This window comes from Protopterus annectens, chromosome 8.part0, assembly GCF_019279795.1.
Source record: "Protopterus annectens isolate FY-2018-M chromosome 8.part0, PAN1.0, whole genome shotgun sequence".
NCBI lineage: Eukaryota > Metazoa > Chordata > Ceratodontiformes > Protopteridae > Protopterus > Protopterus annectens.
In genome coordinates, this window is record NC_056741.1 from 141,566,525 (window position 1) to 141,584,711 (window position 18,187).

Genomic DNA, 18,187 nt, shown 5'->3' on the forward strand with positions numbered 1-18,187 from the left:
GGAAGGTACCTGTGGCTAGTATTCCTAAGCCTACACATACCTTGATATCCACTGGGATGGGTTCCCCCCTGTTGGTTCTGTGTGTGAGGCATGGCTGGCACAACTCAACAATTTGCTGTAGGAGGTCCCTGTCCACCCTATAGTGCTCCACTATCTCCAGCTCATGTAGACCCTGGTAGTCTACCCTGGGTCTGTACACTCTTCTCCTTCTCCTCACTGTGGGTTGGTCATCAGCATTCTCATCCTCACCACCCTCAGCCTCTTCCACATATTGATTTATGAGAGCGAAAGCAGACCCTATCATTTTGTTGCTTTTGTTAGGTAAAATTTCCCTGTTTGTGTACACCGGTGGTGTAGAATTTATGGGAAAAACCAGAGGGAAATGTGTTTGCATAGTTTATAGTAGTGTGTTGGGCTGGGCTGGTGCCTGTGTAAATGGCTGATTCTGATATATTTCACCTGCCAGCTATGCTAGTTCTCCTTGATTACCTTCCTATTGCTCTTTTCCCTTCCCATTTTCTTCCTGTTTAAGCCCTGAGGTGTGCCACGCAAACCCAGTGCTCATATGTGAATGGAGCTGCTATTTCCTGATTTATTTATTTTTTTTGTTTAAAACCCGGTGTGCAGTGCACACACCCATTTAGGCAATGTAAATACTGCTAGGCAGCTTCAGACACACCCCCTTCCTTAGCTGTGCTGAGCTAAGGGCAAACACAGACCACAGAGCTCCAGTAAGCTTACAGCATGCATGACACACCCCCTTATGAAGTCATCTAGCTCATAGGCTTACACCATGGTATTACTGCACCTGCACGGTTGGGTGCAGGCTAGCACTGAGGGGAAATCTGTGATTCAGTATCATTGCCTCATTTGCATAGGATTGACTGCTAATGCATGGTTACAAAACCGACACTCAGCCTTCCCCCTTAGCAACCACTATTCCATGGTCTTGTTGTATCATGCATGCCATCGACTATTATGGCAAACTTATGATTTTGGTTTAAAAGCTTATTTCCAGATTTTTTTTACTATTTTCGGCCCAATCCTGTTTGCGCACCACTGCCCTTCCGCTTAAACAGCCGAAATCGACCATAAAAAAGTTATTTTTTTATAATTTTGCAACTAATTTTCATGCCTATGGCCATATATTTGGCCTTTGGCATGTCTAATCCTTCTAATACATGCGTTTTTATGAGCTGTCATGCCTTCATTTTGTAGTTTGCAGAAATATATTCAGCTAGTAGCTGAATACATTTCTGCAGTCTACACTATTCCTGCACGGATGCCTGCCTACTTCCTGGATCACTAATTCACCTCATTTGCATGTTTTTCATCACCAAATGAGCTAATTAGCATACAGAGGCTGTGTCCATGCAGGAATAGTGCAGGAGTGCTTGTGTACATCCCAGGAGCTCACTCCTGGATTGCACGTCGGCCATATTGCCTGCAGCAGCTCTTGCACTATTCTTGCACTCCATGCAGAGCTTGCTGAATCCTGGGGTACTTCTCTTACAATGTTGAAAAAATGGACAAAATATAGAATACAGGAATACTTACTAATTCAACCAGGAAGCCCACTGTATGGTTAAAAACAGTTTCTTTATACTTATTAAAATATGATTTGATAAATAATACCAAAGCATATTACCTTATCATGATAATTTGTAAAAAAAATCACAATAATGAAAATGTGGCAAACATTTTTAATGTGGAACATGAAAATTTAAACATTCAGAATAAGGAATATTCCTCATAATGAGATACAGTTGAAATATTCTTCCTTTCCTCCTTAAATAGATAGCTGCTTTTGGTGATCAGCTGTGATCATCAAAAGTGGGAAAAGAATAGTCACGTAAATGTATGCTGATGCTAGGGGCTGAAGATGCTACTACAGGGAACTGTACGTGTCAACAGTTCCTGATTTTGCAGAATGTCCCTGATTTTGCCTCATATTTTTTGTTGTCTCTGACTTTCTAGAAAATAGTGAGGCTCAGACAGAAGTGAATAATACCAGACGCTACTGTTTCATACTTCTCATTGTTTAGAAAATGAATGTTGATGCAATACTAATTACTCTGTTAACTTTTCTAAGTGAATTAGAATAATGTTTAAACATTTTTCCATATTCTGAGGTTTATCTCTGCATTATTTTTGGCTATGTATAGAATTCTTGAGTAAAAAAAAAAAGTGAGGTATACAGAAAGCCATGCCTCTCAACTGTCCCAAATTTTGCAGAAAATATTTGATTTTGCCTCATATTTTTGCCCCATTCTTGATTTGTCTGTTAAACCACAGAGGATTACACATCAGTCAATAATGACAGATACTAAAGTTTCATACTTATTGCTCAGAAAATTTGTGTTAATGCAAAACCTGTTGTCTATTAAATTGTTCAAGTCAGTTGTTATTGTTGTGTCTTTCGGCTTTTCCTGGTTAGGGGTCGCCACAGCAGAACTCCGGTCCACTAATGATTGGCAGGAGATTTTTACATGCCGAGTTGCCAGCCCTGACACACAACCTTCAATGAAGGTACGCCCATTCACGCATGTCTCCACACAGAAGACGCTCTAGCTGAGAATCGAACAGGACAACGTTTTCTGTGAGGCCGACAATGCTACCGCAGTCAGTAATATTTAAAAAAGTCCAGATTTGGAGCCTTCACCACCCCATTAGTTTTGGATATGTGCAACATTGTTGAGCAAAGAATTCGAGAGGCATACAGCAGGGACACATACCTCTCAAGTTTCAACTGTCTCTGATTTTGCCTCATACATTTTGCCCCATTCCTGCTTTTCTGGTAAATCACTTAGTCAATAATGCCAGATATTAAATGTCATACCTCTTCATCCATCCATTCATCCACAACTCCATTTTCCCATTTTTGCACATAGGGTTGGGATGTCACTTCAAAAGTGATAATTATCTATAACCAATGTTTACACCACTGGCTGGCTAGTACTGCCATGGTAGTTCTTCCATACCACAGACTCGTGCATGCACACACGCCCACACACACACACACACACACACACACACACACACACACACACACACACACACACATACACACACACACACACACACACACACACACACACACACACACACCTATGACCAATTTAGGGTGTCCTATCTACCTATTGCATGTCTTTGGAATGTGGGAGGAAACCCATGTGAACACAGGGAAGACATGCCGATTCCACACAGAAGGCACCCCAGTTGAGAATCAAACCAGGCAACCTCTTGCTGTGAGGCAACAACTCTATCCCCCGCACCACTGTGCTGCCCAGTGTCATACCTCTTATTGTTTAGAAAATGTATGTCCACACAAAACCTGTTGGTCTAGTAACTATTAAGTGAATTAGGGTAATATTTAAAATTGGCCCTGATTTATAGGTTCATAGGATGATACTAGGCTATTGGCCCGGAGACCCTTATAAGCCTAGCCAAGAATTTCACTCATGTTCCCACAAAGTCAGCACCTATTTTCCCTGTCCAGCAGGGACACAGGTGAGATCCCAGGAGTACATTTTCAGTTTCCCATCCAGTCATCCAGGTTCTTCTTAAAGAGGGCTAGTGAGGTACTCTGCTTGACATGGTGAGGGAATCTATTCCACAGATGGGAGAGTCATTGGGACACAGATCTATCCTGCCAACAGGTTCTATTAATGTCACAGACCAGGTTGAGGCTTTATGTATGGGTTGCTCGAGTGTAGTTTGACTTACGGATATGCAGCAACTCCATCAAGGCTGAGTCTGAGACAGCCTTGTATGCGAGCAGTCTGTACGACTACAGTTTTTTTTTTTTTTTTTTTTTAGAGGGAATGGAGACACTTGGCCAACATGAGGAAAATTTGCCTTTTTCCCCACTGAAGTATGATCCCAGATTTTTCCCCAAAATTTGTCCCCATTATTTTTTCTCTGTCTACATTTTTTTGTAAAAAATTTGAGAGAAATTAAGTGATTGCACCCCCCACACTCCCCAGTTTGATATGTGTATATATATATATATATATATATATATATATATATATATATGGGTCTAGGACTATTCACTGAAAGCACATTTCACTGGAACACGTTTGACTGTGCACAATTCACTGAAAGCTTAATTCACTGAAAACACAATTCACTGAAACACATTTCACTGAAAGTTATATATGGCCTTTTCCCCACTGTAGTGCAACCCTTGAGTTAGTGTATATATAGTAAGAGGGGGTGGGGGGCACCACCTCCCATATTGGGGGTTGTGGGGGGCATAACCTCCCACCTATTTTAAATATTTTGAACTAGATACATTGATACTTGCAATTCCAATAAATTACTCTTTTCTGAACATAGTATAAATCCAAACTATGTGGGGGCGGTGCCCCCCACACCCCCTTTACTATATATACTAACTCCAGGGTCGCACTACAGAGGGGAAAAGGCCATATATAAATTTCAGTGAAATGTGTTTCAGTGAATTGTGTTTTCAGTGAATTGAGCTTTCAGTGATTTGTGCACAGTCATTTGACTTTCAGTGAAATGCGCTTTCGGTGACTAATCCTAGACCCATAGATATATATATATATATATATATATATATATATATATATATATATATATATATATATATTCTGCTGTAAACAGTGCTTACTGTTATCACTGCCCACAGTTTTAGCTAGCTGTGTGCCAGTATTCAATATGAAAAAACATATACCTGTTAAGGAAAAACAGTCTACAGATTTAAAATTCCTGGCGGTCTCTAATTATATGACCACTTCATTAGAGAATGTTGGGAAAGCATTATCAACCAGATGCAGGTACTTAGACTGCAAAGTTGCTTGTAGTCACTAATTATAGTAGCAAGCTACTAGAGACTGTTGACTTACAAAGCACTGTGATCAGTTGTGAAGATACCAGGACTGCATAGTAATAGATATGTGTTGGCTACTCACACCCTATTATTATGATCAGGGGGAAAAAAATTCCTCAACTTTGGATTTTTTGTACTGGTGCACTTACCAGGGCACAGTATTTCATAGGTGGGGCATGTGCCCCGGAGTACACCAGTGAAGCACCCCCTATGACAGCAGATGCAGTGAATTATCTGTAGTTAATACTAACAGGAAAATGCGAGTAGTTTTGTTTGTAACAAGAACCATTTTCAGGAGCAACATGCTTTGTTATATTGTACCATTGGGAGATGTTTTGTCATTCCTCTTGTCAGCAAGTTTTTTTTCCATTCTATACATCTTATTAGAAATGTCTATACAGATATCATTACTCTTAATCTATACCTAACTCCCTTGAAAACAAGTCTGAGTCTTAGTGGGGCCAACCTGTCAACAATCAATCAATAAAGAAAAATAAAGGAATAGTACCTCCTTGGTTATTCCTATGCAGTAATCTGTGGAGATAACATATTTGGGAAATTTCTGATTGTGCCAATGCCAAAATATTCTCAAGATGGGATTTGTATGAAAAGGATTGCAAGGGGTTGTGCTTTGAAGGACTGGACAAGAGGAGGGGCAACCACACAACAAAAAAGTCACAAAATTAATTCAATAGGCTTTTCATTTTATGATTATTAAAATAAAAAAAACACAATAATGAGGTTTTAATAGTGGCCAGTAATGCCAAAACATAGAAAATGTGATGTTAATAACATAAAACTATGTGAAAACCAAGAAGAAAATACTTCGACCCAGGAGATCTTGAGATTTGGTTATAAATTCCGAGACCGTGAGATTTATCTAAATGCTCTGAGCCTCAGTGTCAAACTCTAACACTTAGCTGGTCTGAATACCAGTCCTTTTAGATATGCCTCATCTGAAAGCACCTCAGATATCATACTAACCCATTTCCCTTGGATCTGAGACCTTTAAATACATTTTTTAAAGCTTGTTAGACTTCTAAATTACTATCACTTAGTATATTCCTTTTCCTGAAAACTGGCAAGTTTTAAAGGTAGGCCCTTCATGAATGTTGCTCCACTTATTGCAAATATAGTATCAATCACCAAAAAGGAGACACACAGTCACTCTCCTGTCATCTGTAAAACCACAGAACAGCTATAATAATGAGCTATGAAAAATTAATAAATACCTAAACAAATAAAACACAAAGCATGTCCCAAATTAAACAGATATATTAAATGTTATTACTGCATTCACATCATGATGTAGCAAGAAGCGTAAGCTACCAAATAAAATTCAGACTAAAATTATTACAAAGTAATAAACAAAAACATTCAGTCTGTATTCCATAAAGCTGCTTTTCACCTAGGCAAGTGATAAGAAATTGCTTGAGATACTGTATTGTAGGTGTGGTTATAAGTGAAAACTGTCAGTGTTTCTTTGAGGGATTTACTGATAAGACAGTGAGTGGAAGATCATACAGTAAATGAAGGTTCTAAGTAAAGCATCTTCAGAGCAACAGCTCTCTTTGTGTACACTTCATTTAGCCATCTTTGCAATATATATTCTTAAGAACACTATGTGTACATGACATGGTGGGCTATGATATGGTAACTGAAGTAAATTTACCTTTGATACCTGAAGACCTCTTTGAGGCTGACTATGCATTTTTTTAGTGAAGAAAGCACACAACACTGTGCTTTCCGCTGAGTCTTTTTACTGATCATACTCACAGAAAATAGAAGTCCAGCAGCAATGCTGAATAATTCCACTCCCAAACGCTCCCATTAGTCTCATTTTCACACCTTCAGATTGCTCAGGTTAAAACAATTTTTCACATATAGTACAGTCTCAAATTTGCTCCAACCATCAATATTTCATTTTCACATTCCACCGAAGTGCTAACACATATTTATGCATTTTGCAGTGTTTGACTTGAGATGCCTGCAATAAAATCATCAGCATCTCTTATTTTGTAGGGTAAGGTTCTGAAAACACAAAATTGTGTATTCAACATTTGAGCTGTAGCTCACTGTGAATGGACTTTGGGACAAATCTGGGAAAAAAATACAGTGCTCCATGTTCCTTTGTGTCAGTGGCAAGGAAGCCAAGATATTTAACTCATTTACCTTCAGAGATGATGAAAGAGACAAGCTTTCTATTAAAAAAATAAATTTCAAGTTTATGTGAACCAAATAAGAATTCACCACGTGTAAGATGTGTATTCTTTTACTAAAAAATAAGGGGTTCAGAGATAATAGATGCTTCTGTGACTCACCTTAACCACAAATTGCAAGAGTGTGAATTTGATGACTTGGTGGATTCATTTTTTTAAACATCTTTATTAAATTACTTTATTAAAACATACATAGCTATACATAAATAAGAAAAAAATCATTATTTTCATGCAGTTGTTGTTTGTCTTTTCGGCTTTTCAAGGTTAGGGGTCGCCACAACGGAACTCCGGTCCGCTAATGATTGGCAGTAGGTTTTCACGAACGCCGAGGTGCCAGCTCGATGTCCAACCTTCAACGAAGGCACGCCCTTACGCATGTATTTCGAACACCACCCAACCACGGGGAGGGCATGCAGACTCCACACAGAAGGCACTCCCCACACTCCAGCCAAGAATCGAATGGGAGAACCTCTTGCTGTGAGGCAACAACACCACCGCTGCACCATATGCACATATATTATTTAATAATTTTCATTTACTCCAACATTACGCATACTGCTTAATTCATGCCTTCCCTTTAAACTTACTCCTCCACCTGAACATTATTCTGCATGTTGTTCTCACAAATTCTATCAAATCCTGTGTAATTTGTTCCTTCCCTTTTCTAAAGACCCTGACATCAGAGTTCAAAACCACAGGAAATATTAAAAACAACATTGCAGGAGAGTCTCAAATAAATAAAGACAAATACCTAAACTATATTGCTATATTCCTGACTGAATCTAAGAGAATTACTATAACCTAAAAAACTAAATAATAGACCTCTGCAGATGTGGTGAGTGGATCTTGTTGATGTCAGGTCCAAGACATAATGCAGAATGCCCTGTCTCACTAAGAGACGTATCAAAATAATATCTCAAATATTACTGCTGGGATAGCTTGCAGAATGATATCACTTCTTGTCATCTGACTTCTAGTTCCCGGGTCAAAAACCCCATTGCTGAAGCTGGCAGTATTTAGCATCTACCTGTAAAAATATACAGACAAGGGCTTCTCCTCAGATTTTTGGCAGATGTGGGAAGTCATAAAACAATTGCATTCATTCATGCTTTCAAAACTAGTAATTAGCTCACCCTAAAGACAATACAGAAAGTTTCCTAGTACAGACATTGTGTCTCTTGCTGCATTGAAAACTGAAAGATACCATCTTTTATGGCCTAGCCATAAAGTAATTTAATTTCAGTTATTTTTCTGAAGTTTGCTGGACTAAAGTTGACCTCCTGTATTCCAGTTTCCACTATTAAAATATATATACATTTAAACAATTACAATAGTGCATGTATATTTCTGTTCTCTTCCAGTAGGGCACACGGTGGTTACATTTCAAACAGTACTTTGCAAATACCTTTTCAGCACACATGTCTCTACAAGCAGTTTAATATACAAATGACATACAGCTCTAATACATTTGTAACACAAGCAACTTGTATAAATCATTTTGATATTCACCAATGACATAACATATAGTTATTTACAAAATTCCAGCTAGCTGTGCTGGCAGTATTTCCTTTCATCACAGTCATAGTTGACAACAACATGAAATTTGACATACACATATGCCAAACTATAAAGAAAGTACACAAAAAAACTAGGAACACTTTATAGAAACAAGCAGTTTCTAACTCATAATACTACAATAACAACATCACGATCACACCTTCTCTCAACTCACCTGTACATTTCTCCCATTCTTACCAACTTGAAAAATGCTGATCCAGGTAAACTGGAAGCTTTTATAATAAAATTGCAAAATTTGCTACAGATTCATATCTAGCCATAAAGCTACTATCCTGGATGGAACTTCCCCAATTACTAGTCTATATTCTTATTCTGTTATTAACCATGTGTAACTATTTTTTTCCTAGGTTCTTGTTATATCTTCTGCTGTATACTGTATTTTAACATATTGTTTGAAAATTCTCTGTATACTGTATTTTAACATATTGTGTAAAATTTTACTTACTGTGGAGCTTTTGTCCCTGGGCATCCGCTGAAAAAGGACCTGTGTCCAGTTGAACCATACCGGTTAACAAATGTAAAATAAAATAAAAAATAAAATAAATAAATACTATAATCAGCTGACAGCAGCCCAAAAAACTCCTTTTTCACCCAGAAAAAAACACCTGATCTCCAAAACATAACTGAGCCATATACCAACAGAGTATTTCACTCTACTAACAAATTGCTTCTAATAGTAAGCAAAGCTAGGAATACTGCAGGTGACTCACTATTCTCTAACCATGTAGCCAAAATCTGGAACTCTCTCCCACAAACTGTAAGATCTACTTCTAACACTACCCATTAAAAAATACTTAAAAAACACTTATCTAGTTTATGGTTATGTTCATGCACCAATCCAGGTTAGCACAGTTCTTCTGCAAATATTCCACATTTCACTACTGAAACAATACTATGAAAACTAACCACCTCCCCTGTACTACTAACTTACAATTATGTCACCTTAGCTTACACTCCTGCTAAAATACTACTACATTCCTCTTATTTCTCTAAACTAAATCTAGTTTCCACATAAGGAGCTCATACTCAAGTCTTTCTACTCCAGCAATAATCTCAGACACAAATTAATAAACACTTCTGCCTTTTTACATATTCCCCTTAACCTTTTCTTCTCACATTAACCTGCCTACTATGCCTTACTTCAAGTCAATATAAAGCTTTTCCTTCTTAAATCTCAATATTTCTCTCAACCTGACTTCCTACAAATACTAGCTATTACCGTGTCCAACACATTTCATGTGTATGAAAGTATTTTGCCAATTATTATAATTACTAAATCAAAAGTGATGAATGAATAATTATATGTATTATATCTAGTTAATTTGGAGCATTTCTCCCCGGGCCTCTGCTGAAAACAGGATCTGTGGAACCTAGCCAGACTTTCCAGGTCAACAAATGTTAAATAAATAAATAAAAAAAATAAAAATAAAATTTGTAGATATTAGGTGGATCCCTGTCTTTGTCATATTATATTCTATGTATAAGTTTGTCATACATATATGTATATGTAAACATTTCCTCATTGCTTCCCATATCATCATTGTTTATATGTGGATCTTTTCTCTCTGAGCCTCCAGTGAAAACAGGTTTCACCCAGTTGGATTATCCCAGTAAACAAATGTAAAATAAATAAATGTTTTTCCTCCTGCAACGTTACTATTTGCACCCTACACATCTTAATTTTTTCGTCTATATTTATATGATCATTTACATTCCATAATAATATGTGCAGAGTAGCCATTATGACTGAAAGCTATTACACTTATTATACATAACAGTTCTTTAACTGCATTTCATTAAATTTTAAAATGATAAAAATGATAACCATTACAAAAACATTCTGTTATATTCAAAACTGCGAAAATGGCTCATCTCTTTCCAGCACCCATGTAGTATTTTGTCCTCCAACATTGCTAAGTCTTTTTCATTTCACCATAGTGGGTTAATACCACTTGTAGAGATTGAGGGACATTAGCCAGTCAGCCAGAGCCTCTGAATGTAAAAAAAAAAAAAACATTGCCTAAATGCTTACTCTTAAAATTATCGACCATTGTGGCTGAGTAGTTTCCTTTATACTTCCAATGTTTCGCACATAGAAGCTTAGTCACATTAGCCAGTACTCAGTAAACAACCAATATATGATGGAATTTGGAATGCATTTCAGGGATTATGTTGAGTACTGGGAATTCAATCCCAAGGGGTTGGGTATATTGCAGATTATTTTTAGTTTATGACTTAAATGTTCCAAATAGGAGTATATCTTAGGGCATCCCCAGAAAATATTAATTATATCCATATTATGCATCCCACACTTCCAACAGTTGTCATTTTGCTTATGTTTAGACCTCCAAAGTTTATATGGAATAAGATGCCACTTACATACTATTCTTAGTTTTATAAGCCTGCATTTGTATGTTGTAACCAGATTCTGAGGAAGTCAATCTTGTTCTGAAAAAAGCGCTTAATCTATCGGTTATTAATTTTTAAAAATTTTAATGTTTACAGCCTGGTTCCTTCATTCTTGAATGCTGGTTTTGTTAATTACTATTCTTAGTTGCTGGTCCTGGTATCTAGACCAACTTTTCAGTTTATCAGTGGCTTGCCATATTCACTTCCATTTTCTGTCCATCAGCTGAACTTTTTCCTGGGCCATCCACCTACCCTTCATGAGGTGCTCTACCACCTCAGCCTTGACCCAAACATCTATCTATAGATTATTAGCCTTGCTCTTTCCACTGTCATTCTATATTATTTCTTCCAGGGCATCACTTTATTAGCTTTTTCTGATGGGATAATGTGCTTAGACCGTATGGGTCCTATATGATTATATAAAAACAGTCATGTCACTTTTGATGGCATGTGCATACTAGGATTGGCCTGTCATGATTTGTGCCCAATTTCAAAGCACAATATTGACCCAGAATTTTATTGATGATCTGTTCAATAAACCTTATTATCCTTAGACAGTGCCAGATGCAGTCTGCTGGACCTTTACGCCAAGCTAGGCCACCTATCTTTATACTTTCCTTCTATTTGCCACTACCATTCTATGGGAAATTGCACCCAAGAATCTCCATCTGACTCTGTGATCATTACTTGTCTTCCCCTGTACAAGCCATCACATAATCTGATTAATTAAGAATGCTTTAATGTAGTTTGTTAGATAAGAGATCCCATCCACAATATAGTTTAGGAATATAAGCTACTGAAGCTGAGATTTTTATTCACACTTTTCCTAGGACTGAGTCATTTATGAGCCCCTGCAAGTGTTTTATACCAGTGTGATTCACTGAGATTGGGATATTCCTAACCAAGTGGAGGACATGTGGCTGAATCATCATTTGTATTGCTCAAGTCCTGCCAGTAATAGTTGAAAATTTACTCTTCTTAGGTAGGAGCCTAGAAACTTTATCAATGAGCTCATAGATGTTGTAATCTATAATGTTAGCTAGGGACATTACCAGACTTAAAATTAAATATTTAGAGGATTTAATTCTTGGGATGCCTTTATAGTCCATTTCTTAATTATACTGACTAACCAAAAAAGATGGAAAACCGAAGAAAGAATAAACTAGTAATCCAAAACAATCTCCACCCACAGCAGGTACCCAATAAAGGCAGTCTCATGATATAGTTTCACTTGGTTTAGTAACAAAAAACAGGATTGAGCGCTTTCATTTCCCTCCAAGAAACTTCATCAGAATCATAATACCAATTGTAATTGTAGTTTCAATACCAATCAAGGTCCTCCCATTAGTCAACCTGTTGCGAGCAGTATATACACATTGTCACTTGATTGGCAGCATGTCGCCTAATCTGGTAGTCATGTAGATGCCTACACCAATGAGAGCAGATGGTATTAGGCGACATGCTGCCAATCAAATGAAAATGTGTATATACTGCTCACAACAGGTTGACTAATGGGAGGACCTTGACTGGTATTTAAACTACAATTATAATTGGTATCATGATTCTGATGAAGTTTCCTGGAGGGAAATGAAAGCACTCAATCCTGTTTTTTGTTAATAAAAAAAGTGAAACTATATTGTGAGACTGCCTTTATTAATTATACTGGCTACACTGGATCACTGCTGATTTGGAGAAATTGCAAACCAGGATTGAGGATTTTCCAAAGAGGTAGAATGCATCTAAGACTTTAATAAAAATACTGGAAAGGCTAGTACTCATTAATACACACAATCATTGGCAAAAAGCAGAAATGACCTGATTGTTTCATCTAGAGATATATGTGATCTATGATGGATCTGATCTGATGTGCTAGCTTTTTTATAACTAGTAGAAGAAAATCCTAGGGAAAGTGGGCACACCTGTTTAATTCCCCATCCCCTTCCTACTCTATAGTCCCCCATTAACAAAGGTTCTAAAAGTAGATTCATCTTATAAATATGTAGTCAAATCCATGAATATATACCGGACCTCCCTCTGTTCAATGACCAGAAAGACAAAAGCCCAGTTGACTGTATCAAAGTGCTTTTCAGTATCAAATAAGACTACTCCCACATGCTTTTGGGTTGGTCAGCCTGGAAGGGAAAGAAGACAAATTCCCACTATGTCTGCAATATCTCTGCCTTTTATAATCCTCTTCTTGTAGACAGAGATCAGTTATGATAGCATGGTATTAAATCTATTGGCCATGATTTGGTAAAAATTTTTAGGTCAAGGTTAATGAGATTAGTCTGAAATCTCCCAGTTATAGCACATCAACAGTAGTTTGGGGGATTAATGTTAAGACAGGCTGGTTCAACTCAAGATGTGAACTGTCTAAAGTCTAAGTTATTGAAAACCCTGTTAATGTTTGCCACAAGGAAGTGCCCCCAGTTTGTAGAGTTCTACTGGAAAGACATGTATTCCAGGAGCATTGTGTGAGTGTGAGTCGTTTTATTGCATTCTCAACTTCCTCACCTGTTATGGGGCTATTTAACCTATCCAACCCTGATGCACCTAGAGTTTTCTTTTGCTGTGCTAACACAAAGTCCCAAGAATGCATTCCATTGATATGGACTGGACCACATAAAGATATATAAAAATTATGGAAAGACTCTCTCAGGTAATCATCGCCAAGCATGAGTTCTCTTTTTTCTGAAAACTACTGTTGTGGATGCACATGATAACTGTTTGAAAAAAACAGGCTATGCATTTAGTACTCCCTTCTCTTTTGAGCAATCAGAAATGGTCTTGTCTCCGCAGCTCTTGTTTCTGCCTGACTTGCCTCCAGCAAACTGACCTCCATAGATAGTGCTGCTTCTAGATTTAACAGATATTAGCTATTTCTTGAATAGCTGCATCTTCTCTAAACTTATAATAAAGTGATCTTATCCCTTCTTTTCTACCTATATCCCTCCATTTCAATAATGTCCCTTCGCAAGGCTATTTTACAGCATTTTCACCATAATCTACTATACTGTGTATCATGGGGCATGTTCCTGTTCAAGACATCTGACCCCACAGACCCTAAGTGTAACTTGCCCTTGTTAAAAGTGCATCCATCGTCAGTATCTGCAGAGTGAAGACGGTATGACTAGAAAGCCTGTTTTCATGATTCATAGGTGTGTGGCCCTTCCACCTAAAATGTTTCTGAAGAAAGATGATGTCAATCCTACTTCTCTGTCTGGCAAAATATCTGGAAAAGTTGAATTGACACCTTCTGGATGAAAGTCTCCCCAAATATCTAGCCAATCATGGGTAGTCATCCAAGGTTTGAGTAGGAACTGGCATTGCCAGTGACCTTCCCTCATACCAGAAAGTCTATCCTTAATATCAGCTAATGCCAAATGAAAGTATCCCATTAAAATACAAAATGTGGAAGTAGATGCTGTCCTTGACCAATGATCCAATAAATTACTATAAAAATGTTTACTGTCCTTGGGGCACATAGGCTTCCTAGAATCCATCCCTCTTTGTTTTCCTTCCCTCCCATATCAATCACCTGCCAGTACCCTTCTGGTAATGTGCTATGTTTGAACCACTAGGAACATATAAAACAAAAGTAGAACACCCCTATTACTCCCCACTTGGGTCTGCAGAAACATAATTGAAGTACCTGGTAATAAACTTGTACACTTTTCGCACTTTGAGTTTGGTTTCTTGTAGGAAAAATACCTGAACTTTCACCCTCCTAATTCTTTGTTAGACTCTTACCCTATGAATAGAGTGTGGGCTACCTCCTGCATTCTATGACAGGAGCTTTGTTGTGGTGCTTTAGACGTCAGCCAGGGAATAATTACATTAATCCTGTCCAAACCCAAAGCTGAGCTTCCGCCCCATACTGAGAAATACGGGAGCTCTCCCAGGCTGGAAAGATATTCTTGGAGGCTGATGTTACACCTATATAAGGGCTAGAGCAACTAGTGTTTATTGGAAGAGAAGATGGACCCCCAATATAACCTAACCCCTCTGCCAGTCCTGGTTAATTTGTAAACAAATATCACCCCCATTAGACACTTCCAAATATCACAAATGATTAAAAGAACAGCATACATAACAGGCAGTGAATATTAGACATTAAACATCAAGTATCAAACATAGGAACTAGAACCTTAGTCACTCAAAAAGTACTATGTGATTATATTCCAAGCCAAAGACAGAGAGAGAGAGAAAATTGATGGCATAAACAGTAAATATGGTATGGCAGGGATTCTACAGACAGTACCAAGAAAATGTGCACCAGAGCAATGTAATATCAATGTAAACAGTATTAATAATATATACCATCCAACTCCATCCTAAATGAATCAGATTCACCTCCTGTGCTCAAGAGATAGGTTCTGCTAGTGGCAATGTTGCTCTGTAGGACATATATGAAAAACAATAACAGCCATCCCCTTGTATACTTATGAAATAAAGATCCAGAAAGAAAGAGAGGCCACCACCATCAACGGCGATTCAAGCACAAGAAGTCAGGTACATATAAATTTTAAATAGGGACAGTGCCAGTACTGAAATGTGTTAATACAGTTTGAAATACCTTTGGGTGCTAGAGTAAGGAAAAACAAAAGAAGTAAACAGGTTATCCATATCCAGTGGAGTGGGGGAGAAAGAACAAAAAATAAAGAAAGATTACTATTAGAGAGTATAAAACACAGTTAAGATTATAAAATACAGTAAGATGTCATTTAACATTATCAGAGTGCATAGCTAGAGCAACACAATGCTGGGGACTTACACTCAGTGCATCAGAGTGCTCATTGAGCTGCCAGGTTATAAAAAAAGAATCTGTTTCATATACCAGGGTTTGTAGCACAACTGTTGAAATGTTCAAATAGAACTTATCAAATGACAACAGAAAACCATCTGCGGCACATGTGGTCATGTTTTCTAAACCTTATGATGACCAGAAGTGCTCATTCACCAAATCAGATCAGGAAAACAAATGATTTTGGACCATGCTTTGCCACTAGATGAACTATTTTTTTTTCAGGCAAAGTTTCAAAGTGTGTAGATTGTTGAGAGTTTCTTGGCCCCTGTGCATTCCAGCTGTATGCAGGTTGAGAGTTTGGTCCTATCACCAAGTCTTTGGCATTTCCTGGTGTTTAACAATGCTTACATCAAGGGCTTGGTTGTTTGTTTTACCCAGCTTGGCTAATAAGTCAACTTGAGTAGGAGGAAGAGTTTGTAACTGCTTTGACAAGGATGTGGATTTGGGATGAGACACTTAATTGACAGAAGAACAGACCGCATAAGATTTTCTTTTTTTTTTTTTTTTTTTTTTTTTACTGTTGGGCCCAAAAGTTTTGCCAAGGGATCTTAGTCTATGGCTCTCTTTCATGCTGATTCTTTCTCCATTTCTTTATCGGTCTAGTGCCTGCCTTTGCTCTCTTCTTGCACAATACATAGTTGTCTTTTTAACTCTTGAATGAAGCTTTCAGCTTCCTAAGTAGAGTGCAAGACAACTTTGCTACCATCTTTCTCACCCTTATGTATAGCTGGATAAATTAGTAAAACTCTATAACCCAAGTTAATCAGTTCTTTTTCAACAAGTGCATTAGGCTGCCTGAGCTGATACAGCCGCTGTGAATAGTCAGCCAAAAATGAAGGAAGTACTCACCCAGCATATGCCTCTATTGCTTTGGCTTTGCAGTATGACCCAGTCCCTCATATATACTAATTGAAATTAAATGAGGACATGCCTATTGTTCCTGTTTTTTTATTTGTCTTTTTCTGTATCCCTACTCTATGGACTCTTTCAAAAGCAGGATTTAGATAAGCAAGGGCTTGTAATACTCGCCTTCACCCATGGTGAAAATATGTCTGAAAGTCTAAATCTCACACAGTACAAGGTACTCTTTTCACATGTACATTAGTTCAACACCTTCCGTTTTCCAGGTCAGCAATGTTATTATAGCAAATGATAAGATCCTCACGTAGCTTGGTTATCATTCTGGATTAAGTGTGACTGCTGTCCTATAAGGACCTCATGGTTTGCTTCAGCAGCTCTACTTTGGCTTCCAAGCACTCAACAATAGTTTATTACTTAGAGGCCACCTCATGGTAGGCTTCCAATTCCGAGAGATTCTCAAAGAGAATTGGTAATTTCTCATCTGACTGAGCTTTTCTGAGGCACTCCAAGATTATGAATTGCTCCTTCAAAATTTTTGCTGTATAAGTCTCTACAGAGAAGTAGTAATGAAAGTAACAAACACAACAAGACCAGGAGTGCAAGGATCCATTCACCAGGTATCCATCTTCCTTTAAGCCAGCCACCCCTCCCATTACAGCTCTTTTGAATGTATACTTTTAACTTGTATGTATGAATTAATGTTTTGCAGGCTGATTTCTTATGCAGTCCTCTTCACCTCTAGTTGAAAATAGGTCACATTTTCAAGACTTTCTGTTTCAATGAAAACACTCAAACAAAAAAAATAGAGATTTTCAGTCTCCATCCCCCTTTAACTTACAAGAAATATACAAAATGATGTAACATTTCAAAAAATGTAATTTTTCTCTTCTTTATAGGAGCAGCTGCCCAATTCAATGGCTGCACCCACAGCATTACCTATTCTAAAATTAAGGTTACCCATGCTAAAGTGCAAATTAGAACCTGTGTTACCCTTAACACTGCTTGTTCTTTTCTTTTCTTATCTCCATTCCTCTTCCAGATATGAAAAACATCTTGCATGATTTCACTAAACATTAACACACTGGCTACTTTTAAATTAGATAAATTAATTAAGTTATATACCATTACATTAAATACTTTAAAATATTACAGCCTCTGGGGAGACAGCTGCATATATAACTTATTCAGTTTCCACAGTTTCAAATTTAATTTTCTTTTCCCTGACCTGCTTTCCTATGTACCTTTAAATGTCAATTATTTACTTATTTTACTGATTTATGTAAATTTGTTTATTGGGGTAGAACACTGATCAAACAATGACCAATTACAGACTCCACCTGGGTTACATCATAATGTAACAAAAGAATTTACAGTATACAAATAGCAATGGCTTACACTTGTGAGTAAGCACAGAAAATTTGACTATATATATATATATATATATATATATATATA